The sequence below is a fragment of the Gallus gallus genome, chromosome 5 (assembly GCF_016699485.2).
Source record: "Gallus gallus isolate bGalGal1 chromosome 5, bGalGal1.mat.broiler.GRCg7b, whole genome shotgun sequence".
In the NCBI taxonomy this organism is placed as follows: Eukaryota; Metazoa; Chordata; class Aves; order Galliformes; family Phasianidae; genus Gallus; species Gallus gallus.
The window spans coordinates 20,918,330-20,934,252 of record NC_052536.1 but is presented as its reverse complement, the minus strand read 5'-3'; the positions used below and the strand labels follow the sequence as shown (position 1 = coordinate 20,934,252).

The 15,923-nt window shown below is 40.8% G+C and overlaps 1 long non-coding RNA gene across 2 annotated transcripts; it reads left to right on the top strand.

The window, feature by feature from the left end:
- Positions 1–9,659: 9,659 nt before the first annotated feature.
- On the top strand, positions 9,660–15,593 carry LOC121110965. 2 transcript variants are annotated; one of them, XR_005860162.1, is made up of 5 exons: positions 9,660–9,946; positions 10,673–10,721; positions 12,015–12,163; positions 13,352–13,656; positions 14,641–15,593. It is a non-coding gene; the product is annotated as an uncharacterized LOC121110965 (long non-coding RNA). The 2 variants fall into 2 exon arrangements; XR_005860161.1 differs by having other exon boundaries at positions 10,392–10,721.
- Positions 15,594–15,923: the final 330 nt, after the last annotated feature.

The window sequence follows — 15,923 nt, the reverse complement described above, 5'->3', positions numbered from 1 at the left end:
GAGATGAATTAAACCAACATTTTTGTTCATCCCTGTTAAAACCCTGTAAGACTTCAATTGAATATTTTATTGTAAACAGGCTGTGGGTTTTTCTGTGCTCTACTGAACAGCTGCAGTGTTCTCTCCTGTGTTCGTTGCATCTCATTGGCAAGTCAAAGGATTTATGAGAAGGATTATGTGACATGGTTGCCTGTGATAGCAGGGGACTGGACTCAATGACTTAGGCAATCCCTGCCAATCCTATGTCCCTATCTATTTTCCTGTGATTCCTGTTGAGTATGTAAATGATGTTAGGATTCCTGGCAAGAAAACTGCAATGCTAATCTGTTTTATTATTGCCTTATCCATTTTTAGCTGGCATATCCATATCACAGTGTTTGATTTTCTGTTGTCTTGCTGCTTAGGTTGTCATTTAAACTTAGACATAAAGAGTGTTGAAACTCAACTAATTAGAATAGAGAAGCTTGATGTTAATTTTGCACAGATGTAAAATGATTGCCCAGGCAGGGGGATATCAGCTTGCATGTATATGTTGATACACCAAAGCTCCAAATGCATTTTTGGGCTGTTGGTCTGTGAAGTATCCTCTTTCAGTGGTTTAGCCCTTCAAAGTATGGTCACCCCTGTGCAAACAGAGGATTAAGGTTTTCCAGGCAGAGGATTATGAATGAGGAGAACTTTCATGCAATGAAGAGCTTATTTACAGGAGATTTACCACAGTAAATAAACATGTAGTTATGAGAGCAAAGGAACTAATGGAGTCTGTTTTTTTCTGGTGGTTTTGTGTGTCATGGTTGATTTTTCTTTAATCTTGTAAGATATGAGTTGCAGGTGAGGCTTTTCAGACAGTTTTCTTAATATGGACTATTTAATGTTGAGTGTGGACGATCGTATCTCAAAAATACATTTTTCTCAGATAGGAAAAATACCAGTTAAGAATGAGATTTACTTCCCAGCACTGCCACTGGGGCAGACTGACCATGAGAGGGAAGCAGCAACCTTTCTTTGACTCAGAATCATATTCATACGTCCTCGCACAGTGCACTGCCATATGATTTGGGAACAAATGCACATATACCTGTATAACAGACCACGATCAGTTCTGCAGCTGTTTAGCTGGGAGGAACTATTAATTTAGAGACAGAACTGCACATACTTTCTATGAGATGTTGGCTGCTTTTACAAGTGCTATTGTAAAGCATGATCTGCTGCTTTCAGTCACTGTGGAACTCCTCATCACAGAATAAGAAATTTTTTTGTAATGATGAGGGTGTAATAAAGCACCCACAACCTAAATAAACACGTGAATCTTCAGCATGGCTCTAGGTAACTCTTCCACTCTTTCATTATGTTAAAGTCCCAAAGTGATCATTTTGTAGGCCTCTGTGGAGTCCAGAAAATTAGATTGCTTTATACTTCTTGGTTATTTTATTATAACAAATGAATTGGAGATTGAGCTTTTAAATTAATATCCGGAAAAGAAAGGGAAGGATCTACTACTGAAACCATTAGGCCATTTTAAGGAGAGAGTAAGAGCTATGAGCTGGAGAAGAAGAAATGAAACAGCTTCCTTAGGGACATCCTCCTTAATACTCCTCTTATGTCCGGATACAATGGAGATTCAAAGCAGGATTCTTTTTCAGTGGAGGTCACATCCTAGGACCATCACAGAGATAAAAAGATGGCATCATTTGGGTCAGCATCATCTATTGTCTTTTCTGAGTCATTTTCTCTGAGGGTTCCCAAATCAACAGAACAATGTCAGTTAAGTCTTTCTACCCTGTGGAGAACAGTGTGTAAATATTGTTGGTCTCCTTTTTCAATACAGCAAAGTGAAGAACCACAAGGTGACAGAGCAAGGCGACAGCAAAGAGGTCAGCAGCTTCTGAAAATAATGGTCCTGTATTCTCTCTACTTCTGCTGGTGGTGTAAATGCAACCTGATGGTCATTTCTATTTGCAGATTCAGAAAATGTTTATTCTGTTTTCTGCTGGAGGACCAGAAAGGAAGACTGGCAGTATGCATGGTTTCAAAAAGGGAGGTGTTACACTTCTAACATACAAGGTTTCTTCCAGCCTCGGTGGACAGTGCCAGTGTAGGCTTATTATACTTGTAGCACAAAACTGGCTCAAACATGCAGAAAACTGGGAAGATTAAATACCTCTCAGCTGAAACCTCAACTGTCAATAATTCCTTTGTAAATATTCAGTTTGCATATAAAACAGAAGCTTGAAGGAAGAAAGGATAGACCTATTATTTGGTAAAATACAACAAATCAGGAACATTTGAGTAATAATTACAACTCAAAATCTTTGGTCTCTTGGGCAGCTGTTGTTCATTCAGCCTCCCAGCCTGCCAGCATGAATGCTCAACATTCAAAAGACCCTTTTATATAATTTTTTCCCTCTCTGTTCCTGTGTCCACTTACAGTGTGATGCTGGATATTAGCAAGGTCCAGTGATGCACCCTGTCCAGTTTAACTTGAGCTCAGATGAAGAATGCTGCTTGAATTTTTAAGTAGATATTTTGGTGTCACCAATATCTGGTCTCTCACTGGTCTCATCACTGAGGCTCTAAAGTGACCCACTACTTCTTTACTACTTCTAGTCTTGGAGATGTTACTGTGTAGGTCAACTCTACCCACTGCTTTATCTTGTTGTACAGTGTGTCAGTAACACTATCATCCAGCCACCATCGTACAAGTTGAAGAGCAAGAATGCTTCTGGTTTTGGTGTTAGATGGGCTGGCATTAGTGGAGTGCACAAAATAGCACTGGATAGTGCAGGCAGAATTTAGCCATTCTCATTCTCAAGATCCATGGGTCCTGAAGGAGGTTTCAGCTTGGCTGCATTTAAGGTAGAATCAAAAAAACGTTCATGCTGCCAGGTTGGGTGAGGGTTAAAAGGGCTATGGTCCAGATCCACAAACCTAATTCAGATGAGCTGTTCCAAGGACTCATTCACCCCTGGGATAATAGGCTTGCACCTCCAACATGAACAGTGCATTAAAATAGCACAATAGCTGCTACTTGTCTTTTCACCAAACATGTTTCAGGGAGGCTTGAGGAGGACTTGAAGCATCATCCTTTGGTAATTAAGATCTGACTGGCTGAATGACTCTGACAAATTTCTGAAGCACTGAACTGGAGGACCAGTAGCAGATTCTCTCTTGGCATGCTAATGCAAGTCTGTGCTGTGAGCGGCTCCAAAGAACCATGTAAATGCAAATGAAGCCAGAAGATGAGTTTTTGGAACAAATACCAAGTTTTTCTCTCGTTCTCTTTGCTTTGATCTCTGTTACCAATTAAAAGATAAAAAACTTTTATAGTACGTATAAGTCCAATTAGATCTTGTAATGAAATCCTCAAGTGCTACCGAGCTGGAACTTACAATAATTGGTTTTGATACATAAATAAAATTTCCAGATGCAATTTGTTCTTTTAAGCTCATGTTCCTCTTTTAGTTCACTGTGTTTTATTATTTCACTGATGTGTGAGAAGTAGCTTCCAATGTTTCTGTTCCCATAGCTCTTACAGACTCTGTGCTAATGCATTAAGAAGAACTGGAATTAATGACAAATCTAATAAGTAATTTTTCTAATGGCAATGCTATGAACCGAATTTCCAACTTCAAGGATTGGGAGAAAGCATTCATAACCCCTTAGTTCCACCCCTTTATCTGTCCACAACTGCAGAAGTACTCTCCATTTTGTGAGGTTATTTGTACTAAAACCCAAACATATATCCCAGTTCCCCCCCCCCATTTTTTTTTTTTTAATATTTAATGAATTTATGCAGATAGAGCTTTAACCTGATGGATTAATCAGAATATTTTCACTTGCTACTTGTGATGCTGAAAGAGTTGGAGCTGGTGTTGTTCAGCCTGGCGAAGGGAAGGCTCCAGGGAGACATCATTGCAACCTTCCAGTACCAAAAGGGGACCTAAAGGAAAGCAGGAGAGGGACTTCTTACAGGGGCATGTAGTGGTAGAACAAGGGGCAATGGCTTAAAACTAGAAGAGGGTAGATCTAGATTAGATATGAGGAAGAAATTATTTACTGTGAGGGTGGTGAGGCAATGGCATAAGCTGCCCAGTGAAGTTGTGGGTGCCCCCATTCCTGGTGGTGTTCAAGGCCAGGTAGGATGAGGCTCTGGGGCAGCCTGATCCAGTGAGTGGCAACCCTGCTCATGACAGGGGCTTGGAACTAGATGATCTTTAAGGTCCCTTCCAACTCAAGTCATTCTATGACTCTATGTTCCTTTAAGACATATTTCCATTTAAAAGGTGTACATTGGAGCCACACACAGAAATGATGGTCTTTTGTCTGAAAGGTCCTTATTCACAACATGGAAATAATAAATTATGTACCTTACAGCTTTGTTGTGAAACTAAATACATGAATATTTATAACAAACATATGGAAAGCCAGATAAGAGTTGATTTAGTCATTGTTAAATAGTAATGCATTAGGTTGCATGTACCATGGTACTGGGAAATCAGTGACAGTACACAAAAGATAGGGAGATGTTAATTACCACTGCTCATGTCTTGCTTTATCTTCAACATTCATAGATATTCAAAGGGCAGGGACTCTCAGACTCTTCCAGGATTCAATGCATCGTATTTGCAGATGCTACCAGGTCTGACTCTTCTAAGAAGCTCTGTGCCCATGTTTCTGCTTTTCCACCTCTAAAGTCCCTTCTCTGGACCCCAGCCTCAGCTGCCTTACTGATGTACTTCTCACGCTATCTTTTTTCTTCTTCCTGACTGACACTCTGGGCAAGTAATCTCAGCTCTGTCAAAATAATTTAGTGGTACATCCTTGATACATGTCTCAGGTTTTATCATTGCTACCATAAAGGGAAACTGAAGGAAGGCCTGGGCATGTGCATTTCAAATCTAAGCCAGTACAGATTGCAAAAGAGGGAAAGGCCATGCTTATCAACCCATAACACAGCCTGTGGCCATAAGAAACCTTACAGAGAAGCAATCCGTCACCTGCAAGGGCCTAGGAGTTGGTGGAGATGATGCAACAGTGTGCTTTATACTCCACAACAGCCAATGTTGATTAAAATATCTTCCAACCCCATATACCACAGAAGTTTGTACAAAGGACTGCTCACTGCATTGGTTGTCTAAATACATTTAAATTCATATGGGACGGCCAAGCCACTTCTGGTCCAGGGATAATGTTGGTTAAAATGAGAATATTTTCAGCTTCTCAAACTGTGGATCTAGCCTGATGTAGGCTGTACACTTTAGCAATTTCACGAAAAAATCACGGTTTTAATCTCTTTGACTTCATCAGGGCCGTATTGCCTTCCATGGCTCTTAACAAAGGAGGGGCTGCACATGGCTGGCTGCATTCTGTATAGAGTAAAATGTGTAAGCTAGGTACCTTTACTGGGAACTGAGATTTACCAAGATGTCTATAGTCAAGGGAAAGAAGGAGAGGAACCTTCAGAGAATAACTCAGATTCAGATAGTGAGAGGCAGTTTTATAGGAACATCCCTTAAATTAACAGGACATGACAGCTAACTGAAATAACACCTGTAGTCCAGAAGCCATACAGATGCATCAACATGGCTCTGTATCCCCAATTTCCAACAAAACTAGCTCTCTGGAATGCGGTATGTTTGAATGATTTGAACTGTTTATGCACTCCTTCCAAAGCAGAGCTGGAACCAAGCCAATTTACAATGTTGTTTCAGTGTCTGGCAAATAACTGCCAGTGAATTCCCATCTCAGAGTACAGCTGATACCAACGTGGTTATAAAAGTCTGCTTTCTCACAGCCAGCAGACAACAAGCATTTTTCATCCCAGGACTGTTCAGGCAGTGAAAATATAAGCCATTCAATGAGATGCTCCTTAGAGTAATTTAAAATAAAGTAGAGAAAACAAAAGAAAAAAACTTGCTTACAATCACTCAGCAATCATGACTGTAATATAATGGCCATTTATAAAATGAATCAATATAAGCTTCATTCCTTAGAGGGCAATAGAAATATCTAAGCATCAACAATACCAAATCTCATTATAAACATGAGATAAGGTTGTGTTATCATCTGCCATTTATAGGATAAACAAGTTCAGTTAACTTAAGAATTGCAGGATATGTGGCAATGAGTGACATGTGACAAGTGACATGTGGCACAGAGGGACACGGTTAGTGGGCATGGTGGGGATGTGTTGGTGGTTGGACTAGATAATCTTAGTGGTCTTCTCCAGCCTTATTGATTCTGTAATTCTATATCTGACTATTCACTGCACGTCATTCAGCAAAAAAAGGTGAAATGCCTTCTTCAAAACCACTGTCAGGGTTCAGGCTTGCTTTATCAACCCAGCAGTCCAGGGACCCTGCTTTCAGTGCTTACTAGAAAGTGTTCAAAAGCAGAGGAGCAAGGATGGCTTAGTACTTGCCCCCAGCACGCCGTGGTGCCTAATCCCATGTCAAATAATGACAGGATTAAAACAGGAGTGGAGGTGTTAATGCACACAGAAAATAAGATTTTCTTCTTACACACAACTCTTCCATCTTCCTCATCACAGAGATATGCTGAAACCTGCTAACACACTTTTAATTGAAGAGTCAAAATCATCAGTCATGAAAAAGAACTTGCTGCTCTCTGTGCTGCCCACCACCTGCTTACGAGGAAAAAATAGAAAGTACCAACTGAGCATATGAATTGAATCGTACTGAAAATTTACTCAGTCAATCATTCAGGACCAATTCTTGTCTCTCAGAACTGATTTCACAGCACTATTTGTCTTGGTAATATAACCAGAAATGCTTTCTTCCTTCTGGGAATTGAAATGCCTGTTGCCTTAACCTCTCCTGTGCAACAGCTGAAGAAAACCACAGGGGCTGTGCTACCCACTGGGCACATTTTTAGCCATTAAAACCTCTCTTCTCCATCGTGGCCCACGTTAGGGTGCCCTCTCTTCTTTACAGAAGAGACAGCCATCAGGCCCATTACATTTCTCCAGCAGGGATGCTCAGTTCAGTGCATGCTAGCTCTGACTTGTGCTACTGTCCAGCAGCGGACCATGGGCCATGAAATAGCATCTCAGTGCACAGAGTTAGATCAGCAATTTACTCCAATTAAATGATGCAGGGTGGTTATTTATTTATTTATTTTTAGCCAAAGTCTCTAATAGGAAATGTAGTACACAAACTCCAGAGAATTGGTTTCTCTTAAAAAAGGGCCAGAAGCATGATGGGAACTTCTTCAGCCACACTGAATCCAGCTCTGTGGACTCAGAGAGCAGTATCCTGAAGACTGCATTCTATTACCTAAGCACTATGGGCCTTTTGGATCTCAGGGCTGCTCTCCATCTGTTGTAAATTGTACTTTCAACAACTGCATTAGTTTATGAGCGCGAAAAGAAAGCTGGGTCAGCTCGCAGCACTCAGGAACTGTCCTGAGCAAGTAGAATCACTTTTTATTGATGAATATACTGTTATTGTAGAAAAGAGAGAGTCAGTGGAGAGAGGCGTAAGGGGCAGGGGTGAGCTGGTCAGGGCAAGGAACTGCTTGAGATATGCCTTGTGGACCTGAGGGTGCAGCTGTTGGAGGTACTAGCCAGAAAGTCACTGACACAAAGAGATCCTCCTGTGCAGCCATGTGACACTTTTCAGTTAGCTCTGAGCTACCAATAGTTTTCCACAGATTTATCTTCTTACATATTTGTATTGATTTTTGCAGTACAAGAGAACTCTTATGAGAAGAGCAAGGCTTTCTTCTTGTCTTAATATTTCCCCCAAGGGGTCTGTTCCCAAATATCCTTGGTATCATCTCTTGCCTTTTCCTGACACTTCTTCTGAGTCTTATTCTACAAGATTGATTTGTCTGTAGTGTGCATGGGAAATCCTCACATGTCCACTATACACAAGCCTCTAGTCCAAGCAATTTCTCACCTGCTGCTGCTGTGATCTATGGGAACAATATATATTGATTAGTGGCTGGACATGAAACTGTGCAAGGCTGAAGGACGCTTCTTTTATTGAGAACCAATTCCCTGCTTGCTCCATTTTCCTGTTATGAGCTCCAGAAGCAAAGATTAATGACAGCCGTTCCACTTGTTTAAACAGCTGATGTCTCAGGCCTAGGTCCCACCTGGGGCTCCCTTCTGGGAAATAACAACAGACCATTACTGAGCCGAGCAAAAGAACACCATAAAAAATAGCAAAGTTTTATCTTCCAAGAAGGCAAAGAAAATAATTTCTTCAGGAGCAGAAAACCCAATGCAGTACAGAAAATGAGATCCATTACAAACAGCAACAAATTTTTTACTATTGTCCCTTACTATTGTGTTTTCATAGATGCAGATTGCAGAATGCAGACATTGCTGGGATGAGATACAGCTGCTGAATATGAAGAAACGCAATTTCCATATCTATATGATGAATGTGCTCACAGTGAATGAAATGTAGAAAGTGACAGGGTCAATGATAACAGATGCATAGATACAGGGGAAGAAGTTGGAAGAATGTAACCATCCAGAGTAGGAAAAAAGACGAACGGACCTATTTTGGGCACCTATAGCAACTGCTTTTGACACAGAGCATGAAGAGAATGTAGACAACGGGCCAGCACAGCTGGACCATGGGTTAAAAACAGTGCATTAAAGAGAAGCAACCTAGAGGGAGGAGCAAGCCTGGCATTTCTTGCTCTGCACCCCAAGAACCCACTGAGTATATACATATATATAGCCCAAAGAAAGGATAGTGGTTGCTTTGCAGCTTCTTGCACCAAAGAATATAAGAAAACAATAATAGTGAAGGATGGAGAGGTCATGTTGCTGCTGCTGCATATTCCTTATTTATTCTCTGGCTAGAGGACTTCGGAGTTCCAACAATCTTGATCTGTTATGTTTTACTATTAGGAAATTAATATACTGGCAAAAGTGGTCAATAATACAAGTTAATCGAGAGAACTAGGTGTAATACTCCCACACGTGAGTACTAGAGTTTCATTGCCTTCTGCTTCTTTAACAGCTCCACAGTCACTTGTATTGCATTATTTCTATAACATAATTTTGCATGCAAAATTTCACACTCAGCTCTCAGCTGAAATCACAGAAATAAGAGATCAGGCTCAAGCAGTCACCAAGCCTTCCAATTATATTTTCTAGCCTCATTCCATGTGAAAAATACCAGCCGACCCCTGAGTTACATTTCAAACCACTGAGCTAATGAATAGGTACATCATATAGCTGCCGTTACCTTACAGAGAAGGGGGAGTTTGGAGCGTGTTATTTGGCTGCCGTTTGTTTCACTAAGGAGCAAAAAACCGAAGAGAAATACTGCACCCCCACCTCTGCTGTCACCAGTCTGTCTATCTCCATTTGTCATCCACGTAGGTGCTGAGTGATGAAATTTATAAGCACTTTCAGGCACACTGAGTGAGTACTGCTGAATCAGGAGAATCACAGTCTGGTCTCAACAATGTTTCTTTTAACCAACAACTTAATCTTTTAAGCCTCACATTAGCTAAAAGGGCTTTTACAGGCCCTTGGTAAAACCCAGCTGTTACTTTCAGAGATGCTGTAAGTACCAGAGCAGAGGACATGGTCTCAGCTCTCAGTTCAGGCATGTTTCCTTGCATCATTCCAGAATGCTGACTGCTTACTTTTGGGTCATAAGAGGCAAATTCATCCCTAGAATGAGTCAGTGGATTTCCACTAGAGCTGAGTAAGTACCACTCTCTTTTGTAAGAGGAATAAAATAAATAAATTTTTAAAAAAGAAGAAGGAAAAAAAAAAAAAAAAGCTTGTGGTATCCCTAAAATCAAGCTAGCACCTGGTGAAGTGTTTCAGAGTGTCAGCTACAAACCTCTGCCCCGCTCTCTCCAGCAGCTCCCTGCTCGGGGATGCTCCCATACGTTGCAGAAATCCTCCTGTGGAGACAACAAGGCAGTGGAGCAGCACACACATGCTCAGAGGGTGAGAGCTGTGCTTGGGGACATCTGGGTGGGGAGACCTGTAGTCACAACCGCAAATCCCCTCTGGCAATAAAGGCTCAGCTATGCAGCATCCAGTGCATCCTGGCCATGTTCCCTCCCTTGCTGGAGGTAGAACCTTAGGGCATTTATTATTTGCCTGCTTTCCTTGTATGTACTTTCAAACCTCGTCAGGAGGACTTCACTCTGTTACTCTGTTTCTATAATTGCCCTCTCCTTTTGGATTTCCTACTGTACTTCACATAGATGAGTAGAAGGAAGGATGAGCAGAAGGTGGAAAAGCAGGTTGCTTGCTCACATTCATTTCCATTTATTATAAAAGAGAATATCTGACCTCAGCTAGAAAGCAATGACTCCTGTAGAGATAGCATATGAAAACTGCTATTTCAGAAACCTCAGATTATTTTTGTTTTCTGCCCCACAAACAGGAATCACAGTGCGGACTGTCCAGTGATGATGGACATGCCCAGAACTGGCACACACATTTAAACAGATGATATTTTGGCCATCACTGGCTGAAGCTGGATTCTGCTCTCAGTTACGGCAGCTGAATATGGAATGTTCATTTAGATGCCAATGGCATAACTTTGGTTTTGTTCCTGAGCATTGAGCCAATCCATGGCCCTCAGTTCTCCCTCCTTTACATTCAAACTAACCTTCTACTGAGCACATACTTTCATCTGTATCTCTCTTTTCATCTCTTCAGCAGAAGTAACAACTTAGATGCAGTAATCAAGAAGCAGATAGATCCAGAGAAGGTAAGGAACTTAAAGGTTGATTTTCCCTGCACAGATCTCCATGTAAAAATGTTATTGACCATGCTGAGTGTTCTTTCCAAGTTTTTTCAAAGGCTTCCAGTACTCTTTGGAGAGCAGGCTTTGGCCATCCATTCCTTCTTACGCTTCCTGTGCGTCCCTTTGAAATCCTTCACCCTTTCACAGGAGCTTTCCTCAGTCTAGGACACTGTCTTTGCATCTTTTGATCAGAGCATGGTTGAAGTAGAAACACTGTCCCTTCTTTCAGCATCAGAGTGAAACTTACTTTCTCGGCAGCTGCACTTTGCCAGCCAGGCTGCAGGTTTGACAGACCCGAGTAGTGGAGTTTCCTGGGGAGCAGAGTTCTGTGTTAAAAAGCAGTGACTCTTCAGAAACCTGTAAAGAAAGCTTTCCCAGAGTGGCTTTGTCTCATCATATCTCATCTTTTCAGGGAACTCTAGGCATTTTATGCTTTATCCTTTCTCATTTTTTTTTTCCCCTTCTCTTCATTTTCTTTGGATTCCAGAGAACAACTGCCATAGAGGGAGCATCTACTTCCTCATATTTAAATCTAATTTAAGTCAGCCCCCTGATCCCTACACACAGATGATGCCATGTTTGATGTATGCTCACTCAGATTGTCTCCAAAGACTTCTAGTATTTTTAGAAACTTCCATTTTAGCCACATCTTCTCTCCTATTCTTTTCCTTTATACTTTTTTCTTTGTTTCTCTACCATCCCAAAGTACTATTCTTGAATCTTTTCATTGTTCCTTTCCGTAATAGTGCCCTGAAGATCACTGTTGTCACATCCCATATTCATCGTAGTGCTTTTTTGAACCACTCAGGAGGTTTTGAACCTCAGCCTCTCCAGCTCTGTTTAAATGGCTTTAATAAAGTAATTCATGTATGGAAATGTGCTAACAGATTTGTCTCAGTAGCATTATGCAGCTGCAGCAGTTCCTCCATTCCTCAGAGACAGTCCCCCGCTAGTAATCCCAAGAGGACTACAGGCAGCTGAAAAAATAACCCAGTTCCTGAGGAATGCGAATGGATGGAATTTTATGAGCACGTTCCTCATGGGGTATATTATTGGGACTTTGGGATCCATCTATATTTTAATTAATATGGTTGTCCTACATTCTCTTCTGGGAAGAAAAGTAAAAGAAAGGAATTTTAGTGAGATCCCATAGGTTTTTGCCAGGTAAGTGATAATATCTAAAGGCCAAACTCAATGAGTTGGGTCAAGGGCATCATAAGAAAATGTCTAGTTAATGGTTCTAGTTTTTTATTACAGGGAACATCGCCATAGCTCATATAAATTGGAGAAACTGTAATAGAACCTTAAAGCTAGGAACACTGTTTTTTATCTGAACTGAAAGGCACTGGCTGTGGTGGTACACAGAGACATCAAAACAAGAATAGGAGGTGGAAATGAGTGGAAAGGTAAGAGAATTTTTAATAAAGCCAAGAAGATAGACAGTCGTGGAAGGGGAATGGCCATTCACTTGAATGAACTTGTACTAAGCTGTCTGGAAATGAGAGAAACAGGGATGAAATTGAAGTAAAGAAGGAATTAAGACTGATGAAACACACCATCTGTTTTTTGTATTTTGGTTTACTTGAAACACATTTTCACAGAATTTTTGTTTTTATGTTTACTTCTGATTTTGTAAGGTAAAATATTTTTCAACAGAAATTGGAACAGAATGTTTTTCTTTAAAAAATATACTCCTTTTAGCTGAAAGAAGAACGTATATGTAAACATTGTCACTGTAAACAATATGGACATAATTTTCCAATTCAGTTGAGTAAACAGAAAGAAGATGAAGGGTTTTAAAGCCAGATATAATTAATCTTTCCCAAGGAGTGAGAAGAGTGCCAATGGTATGCAGGGAAGACAGAAACTGGGGCACTAGAAATGGGACTTTGCCCTGAATGCAGGGCATGTGCATATGTTCCCTTTGCTGACTGGAATCAAGCGTTCAAAAGTTGTCATTCTTTGGTGGCAGAAGAACAAAGGTGACTCTGTTATTCAGTAGCTCACTTTGGAGAAACTCGCAATGTGAAAGCAAATGTTTGTTTGTGTGTGCTTTAGTTACTAAAGAGGTGAACCTTCCTGACAGACAGTATTGGTACACCTAAACACAAACCACAGCACTTGCAGTTTGCAATGTCAAGTTCAAAACTGCCATGCATGAAGTATTATTTCCAGCCAGCTGCTTGCTGATGTGGCTAATTGTTTGACTTACTGAGTTCTTGTAGTCTTACAGAAAATTGGAAATTGGAAATTTATATATATATATATATATAAAATGGAGCTTTTTCCACAGATGACATAAGGCATTTGAAAAGTCAGAGCTGTCAGAACTTAAACGTCGTTGCTCATTCCTTGCCTCACTTTTGAATAGACAGATTTCTTATTTCCCCTTTCTGACCTTCCTTCCTCCATCTGCTTCGGTAATTTTTACAGCTGTTGTGATTTGTTTTATAAACTGCCTCTCTCTGGGCTGCTTCTGTCCTGAGTGCTTTTTGTTTGGGGCTGATGTGTTGCCTAAATTGTTTCCTGTTCTTTGATGATATTAACAAATCCAGTTGCCTCACCGGGTTGACTTCTCCCTTCATTTATTTCAGAGAGCATTTTGGATTGAAGTCTCTAAACCCATCAAAACTGCCATTGTAAATCAAACTGACAGTCAATTACAAGATGAACTACGCATTTGAACAAGTCCAGCTTAGAAAGCCCAGCCATCTCTAATATACTTATGGACCTGCAAATGCTCTTCATTTGCAGGACAGAGGGGTGACCACCGCGTGCGATCAGCTGCTGCTGAGGTGTGGTATATAAAAAAATAGCAGAACTGTAAAGGAACTCAGAGGAATTTAGTCAAAATGATCAGAAAAGCGTTATCTGCCTCCCAAGGAATAAACTTGAGTTGGTAAGGGTGCTAATTTTCCTGAAGCTTTATTGTATCTGAGGCATTAACACTTTCATTACTGGTATATGTCATCCAGATTCTGACACATCGATGCACATTTCAAAACGGCAGGGCACATATTACCAATATAATGTCATCTGAGTGCATAGGAAGCATGTAAGCCATGAAGAAATGCACAATAACGCCTCTTGCACCACTTTTAGGTTTAGTGGAAAAATATTGCCACAAGACAGTTTGTGAAATGGGCGTATGTGTCTGTGAGTAAACTCCAGATAGCACTTGGCACAGTTTAATTCCTCTCCATTTGGCAAATCATCTGGTATTCTCCCTTCTGTTCCATATCCCAGAATAAAATAGAAGAAGCTGACTCTAAAATGTACAAAAAGAGTGAGCTTAGGCTGCAAAACTGCCATCTTTCTAATGCATCAGAAGCTAAGGTAATTCTTGGATTGGATTTACCATGCTGTTAGTGTCACCAAGAGTCTGCAGAGATGTGGAAACAGCACCAGCTGGATAATCACAGCAGAAAGCATGCCATGGTATTCAGTACGGGCTTTCCTCATGAAAACTGCTCCAAAAGGGTAGTGTGTACTACTTTATATAACCTTGCACTGAAAAAGATAAGACAAAAGCAAGAAATCCAGCTCTTAGTTCAGGGAGGATGCAATCAGTCCAGTCCGAGCAACAGCCTTTGTGTGAGTGTCTCTGTCAGTCTTCCATCTTGTCATGACAGTAAATCTGTTGTCTTGATTTGAACTGTAATAAGAACATATAAAAAATCTAAAAGAGATACTGAAGAGGTGAACTGATGGAAGAAATGGAAGATTTAATTTTCAAAAGCGTTATTTTTGAAGCAGTTGAATACATAATAGCTTTGAGAATTAACACGTATTCTGTGACTCACGTAGCTGGATTGGAAACAAAGACAAAAATCAGAGCTCACATGCTGTGCTGGTGTTACAAGCCATTGTCTCTTCCTTGCAGGAATTCTAACAGCGCAAAGCAAAGCACAGGAGAGGATGTGGTAACCGAGCATAACAAGAGTGAGGAGGAACAGGCCTGTCCCCATCTGCTTCTTTGCACCCCGTGGATTTGCAGGAACACTGTGTCCCTGCCTGGGCTCTGGCTGGAGTAGAACAAGAAGGAAAGAAAGCCACAGTGTCAAAACTTGAATTACTGCAGTAGCAGCAGATAGAGGAATGGCCATTAGCATTACCCATTGTGACACTGTGCTCAATCCATCAGTTTGAGTACCTTATGTTAAGTGGCAGTGGACTTCAGAGATCAGTAGTGCTTTTTTGTTCTATTTAATCTCTCCTGCTTTTCTCATCATTCCCAGTCTTGCTCCTAACCCATTGCTTTCCTGCTATTCTTTTGTTAAGTCAATAAGTGATCTCCTTCATGGGCCAGAATAACATGACATTTAGTGGGATAAGTAGTTTCTTTCCTGCATGAATTGTGTTTCACCTGGCATCCACACCCACTCTCTCTTCAATTATATCTTTAAAAGAAACTTAACAATGTCTTCTGTTACTTGATTGCTTTGAGGGGTCCCAATTCTTTAACTGCTCCAGTGCTAGACAGGGACAGCAAAGCAATGGGCTGTGAATTGCACCTAGAAGCACATACACATTTGTTCCTGCATACTTCAGTGGTTTCTTCTCCCAGAGAACACAAGGCTGGAAAATGGAGTGTTTCTTGTGCCTGCACCTCCTTGGCAGCTGCCTGCTGGTCTGTTAAGTAGACCAGACGGAGGTGGGGATGACTTGTTCGCTGTTACAGGATCCCACTTATGCAACAAACCTAGCAACTATCCAAGGAGATGAGAGAGTACGTTTTTTGAAGAGAGTGTGTACAGAAGGAATTCTGGAAATACTTCTTCCTCTTTTTGACATCCAAAAAAGAGAGGACGCTGATAGGCTGGAATGAGACCAGGTAATAAAGGGAAGGAGAAAATGACTTACTTATGAGTAAGGAAGTAAATGTATACAGACTATTTCTGAAACCTTTTGGCAGTGTTAGGTTATTGTAGGAATGTAAGAAATAGATGTGTCTTTATGTGGAGTGCATAATGCTCATAACAGTTGACTCACACTTTTTCTTGGCCCTGTACATGCTTTAGATAAAACTCACGAAATTTGCCTTTTAATTATCTGAGTATTTTATGGCTCCATCACTGTTCCCATCTTCACCTTATGTTGAAGCAAGTCTTCTCTTCCTTTTTTGGCCACTTGCACAAAATCACAGCCACAGTGTTCCATAGCAAT